General features: G+C 44.0%; 1 protein-coding gene across 2 annotated transcripts in view; it reads left to right on the top strand.

Annotated features, from left to right (window-relative positions):
• The window catches only part of nexmifb (neurite extension and migration factor b), a 68,085-nt gene that overhangs the window by 875 nt on the left and 62,788 nt on the right, over nt 1-4,422 (top strand). Inside the window, exon 2 of one of the 2 annotated variants that reach the window (XM_025062865.1) lies at nt 950-1,211. The gene's annotated coding sequence lies outside the window, so the exon portion shown is untranslated. Of the gene's footprint in view, nt 1-949; nt 1,217-4,422 lie in introns of both variants that reach the window. The other variant, XM_025062864.1, reaches the window with a different exon arrangement.

Below are 4,422 nucleotides of genomic sequence, written 5' to 3'. Positions count from 1 at the left end.
TGTTTGAAACCTTTAACCCTGCCCAAAGCCAGCCCCCCCCCCCCCCACCCCCCCCCCACTCCCCTAGTCTCTGATGTCTGCCACATTTTTCTCCCATCACGCCGACATGCCGAGGCAGACGGGGCTGATAACTCTGCACCAGACACTCGGCTCACTCCCTTCCCACCACCGCGGAGTAAGAATGCGTCCAAAGGCGTCTCCACCTTGATAAATATGCATGGAGGCCGTGGAGAAGATGCAGTCGTTTCTACAGCTCTGTGTGGGCGGCTTAATTTATGGACGTAATCCCTGTGTACTACATCAGTGCTCCTGGTCAGGACGGGAATGAATATTCACACGTTGCATGCACTTAGTTACACACACACACACACACACATGCACTGCTGATCCCTGAAAAGTCAATAAACCCAGGAACATTTAGAATTACCATCTCAGCCGTTTGATGCAGTGCGCTGCAGATGATGCAACCTCCGAGCAGAGCCTGGACGGTGGAGGCCGCTGGAGTGTAATCTCACCACCGGCTGCAGAAACTTAACTCGTGATTTTTACTTTTTTTTTTTTTCTTCTCCAGTTTCTGGACGTATGTTGTGGTCTGAAGTAGAGGAGTGGGTTTTTTTTTTTTCCTTTTTGAGGCTCTAGAAATGTTCTCTACATGTGTTTAAAAAAGAAATTCGAATCCGTCCCACACCGTCCTGATGAGATCAGATTTCAGGGAGTTTAAATCTAAAGTAGTCATTTGTCTTCTTATTTCCGGTCTTTTTCCTCTGTGACTGTGACTCCGACTGTGAGGCTGCTGCCAGGCTCTGTGGCTGACATGTCCTGGTGACTTACCTCAGTGCTTGTACAGAACTATGTGTCAGCACTTCATCCATATGAATTCACTGGACCAGAGTTTTTCCAGCAGAACATTGTCTTATGCAACACTCTGTCCATCTGCCTGTTTCTGCAGCTGGAGAATCCTGTGAACACGACGTCTGCAGGTGAACGGGACACAGACGCTCACCTGACGACAGACAACGACATCCACAGACAACGACAACCACAGACAACCACAGACAGCTACACCCAGTGCTGTCTCTGAATTTAATCCTGTGTATTTTATAAGGACTTTGAAAAGGAACCTGGAGAGAACACACACACACAGGAAGAACATCCAAACTACATGAAGGAACACCTGGGATGGAACCGCAGCAACTGTCCGATGACCTGCTGTAAGGTAAGTTCTCAATCCACGTCTTCCACCGTGTGGCCCGTTGTTATTATTTGTATTAGATGTCGCAGTAAAATGAAGTACTACCATCACTGACGTCAGCTCCGAATGTGAATATTTTTAAATCCACCTTAAAAATGTTTCTCACGATTGAACACTTCAATATCTTTACTTAAATTGTAGTTAAATTCTACTCCGACTTTTCCTGCTCTATTTTAATTTTCTCTTTTTTCTGCCATTATTGTTCTTTACTGTCAAGTACATGCAGTTCCCTTGTGTTTGAAGTGAACGATATAGTACAAATACAGCATTGTCTTGTAGTAGTAGCAGTAGTTGTAGTAGCCCTTACTGTTTTATTGTTATCGTAGTAGTATAGTAGTAGTTATTGTAGTAGTAGTAGTGTGTACAGCTGCTTCTAGTAGATGTGGTTGTAGTTCTTGTATTTAATGTATTTGTTGTTGCAAAGTTGGTTGTAGTAGAGGTCCGTGTAGTTGTTGGTATAGATGTAGTAGTAGTAGTAGATCTAGTAGTAGTTGTTGTAGTTATGGTTTCAGTTGTAGTAAAAGCTGTGGTTGTAGTTTTTGTTGTTGTCGTTGTAGTAGTTCTAGTACTACAGTTGTTGTTGTTGTTGTTGATGTTGAACTGGTAGTAGTTGCTGTAGTAGTACTGTAGTTATTTTTGTATTCACCTACTGCTGGTGAACTGTATTTCTACATCAGGCGTCTCTTCCAGTCTTGACTCTCGGGACCAAACCTCCACGTCCACTTTTGTATTCACAGACCACGGGTTTATCCTCCTGTGTGTGACGCTACAGAAATCACAGAGGGGGGGGGGGGGGGGGGGTGAGGTGATGAAGGTGGTGGTGCTCTGCTCCTCACTGACATCTTTAGGACATTTGGAGGATTCACCTGAACAGTGGCAGTGTCTCACCTGTGTTTTATAGAGCTGTCATCGTGCCTCACACTGAGCTGAGTAAACAGAGCCAGTGGCTGCTGCTGCCTTCACTGTCTGTTCAAACACAGCGCTGCTAATACAAAGATGGATGCACGCAGGTTACGACTGTCATCACCTCAGAGGCAGGTTTCACCCTCACTGTCGGTTCTCGTGAGAATCAAAACCCGCAGGCTTCACTTTTTTGGTCCTGAGCGTGAACGCCGTTAAACGTCAGGAGTTACCGTAACTGTTCATTTATTTATACCAGAATCTGTGTCGTGGGGAACGAGCACATTTTTATAAACAGACATTCTGCAGTTTCTCAGCCGGGAACATTTATTTTATATAATATTAAAAAAAACCCAAAACAAACAGAAGCAGAAATCCGAACATTAAACTACATATTTTACTGTTATTTTCAGACTATTTGCAGTAAAGGTACAGTGTAGTACTGTGTACTGCGTAGTCTACTATACTACTACTGTGTTAATAATTAGAATATTTTTAATAAATAAAAATATCCATTTTTAAATTAGCATATTTTTTTCATTTCAACCCACACACACACACACACACATTGTTCCTGTTTTGATTGTGTTATTGTTACTCATTAGAATTCCATTGTTGTTAAATACTACTATTTGTACGACATACTGTAGTGTTTATGACGGCAGTGATCTGTACTGTGAAGGTTCATGATTACAGTAAATGATAATACATACATATATATATTTATATATTTATATATTCATGTCTGTTTGTGTGATGATGATCATATCAATTATGAATGGCGGCCAATCTGCTCCCATAAACCAACCTTTTAAATTGATAATTGAATTCCTTAAACACACCTTCATTAAAGCCTTTTGTGCGTTCAACATTTCAGCGTCGACAACACTTTGTATGTCGGAGCTTATTATTTCACATTATGCCTTCGCTGCAGTGGTGATTACCTTTGTTTACAGGAAACACACCAAGAAACTGGGTAATTATTGCAGCATGAAAGTGTTGAGCTCTCGTCAGCCTGGAGTTTGGTCGGCTTCAAGAAGAAGAAGCTCTAACCCAATTTGTCTCATTGTAAAAAAAAAAACAAAAAACATCAGTGATTGTGAAGAAAAAAAAAACCAACCCTACAACTGATACAAAGAAATAGAAATAACAATGTGTTAATTGACCCGCAGTTCAATCCCAAAACAAAGTGGTCTTGGAAGATTTTTGATAACTGCCAAAGTACAAAAGAAATCTTCTCTTCAAAAACTAAAATGTACAAACACGTGGAGTGAAGTGTCTGAATCAAACCTCGTGATTTGATGCAGCTAAAACAGACAAAATCGAATGGTTTCAATGAGAATCACAGCACAGAGTGGCCCGTCCGTGTGTTTTACCATCAGGGATTTAAACAGTTATCTACTTGGATGTAAGGCAAAATTACAAACCACTCTCCCACGGTGTTGCCCCATTGCAGTTATTTTGTCTTTGTTTGTGATGACACTTGCATTCGTTTAAAATGAAGGAAGATTATAAACAGATGGTCCAAGTGGAACCGAAGGACACTGGTATTGATTTTAGTGATTGAGAGAGAGAGAGAGAGAGAGAGAGAGACTATATCCAAATGTTGCCTTCAGTCCAGTAAGTGGCCTATCATCAGCATAGACACGAGAAGCCTATTCATTATTCATGTCATTGCAGTTGCCCTGTTATGATACAGTCCTATTTGGAGAGCGCTACCTGATTTGCTCAGCGCGTCCGTCAGCGCGGTGCGTGGCCCTGCGTCGGCCGCCTGTGCGCGCTCATAGGTCGGACGGAGAAGAATCGGAGGGGGGGGGGAGAGCAGGGAAAGTACGCGCCTACGAGACTGCGCGCTGCAAAGAGGGGGAGAGGTCCGGCTGAAAAAAGGAAAAGAAAAAAAAAACACGCCGCGACAATGGCAACATCAAGAAGCAGCTCGTAAAAAAGGTAGAAAGCAGACGAGAAGAGGAGGAGAGAAGAAGAAGAAGAGGAGGAGGAGGAGAGGAGAGGAGCGGAGCAGAGGAGACCCGGAGCTGGAGCCGGAGTTGGAGAGGCGACGGCCCCTGTTTGTCCTGCGAGGAGCGGCGACGTTAGGACATGCTGGCCGCGCACTAGCACGTTTCCTGGAATACCAATTCTTCCGTAATTGAAAATGGAGCGGCGGGGGAGAGGAGGAGAGTCGCGCTGTCTCCATCACTGAGAGGCGCGTCCACCTGCTATTACTGGAGGAGGCCCGGGCTGCTGCTGCTGCCGCGTGCGGCGCGCGCGCG

The sequence above is a fragment of the Cynoglossus semilaevis genome, chromosome 15 (genome assembly GCF_000523025.1).
Source record: "Cynoglossus semilaevis isolate Cse_v1.0 chromosome 15, Cse_v1.0, whole genome shotgun sequence".
NCBI lineage: Eukaryota > Metazoa > Chordata > Actinopteri > Pleuronectiformes > Cynoglossidae > Cynoglossus > Cynoglossus semilaevis.
This window is presented reverse-complemented; position numbering and strand designations above follow the sequence as displayed.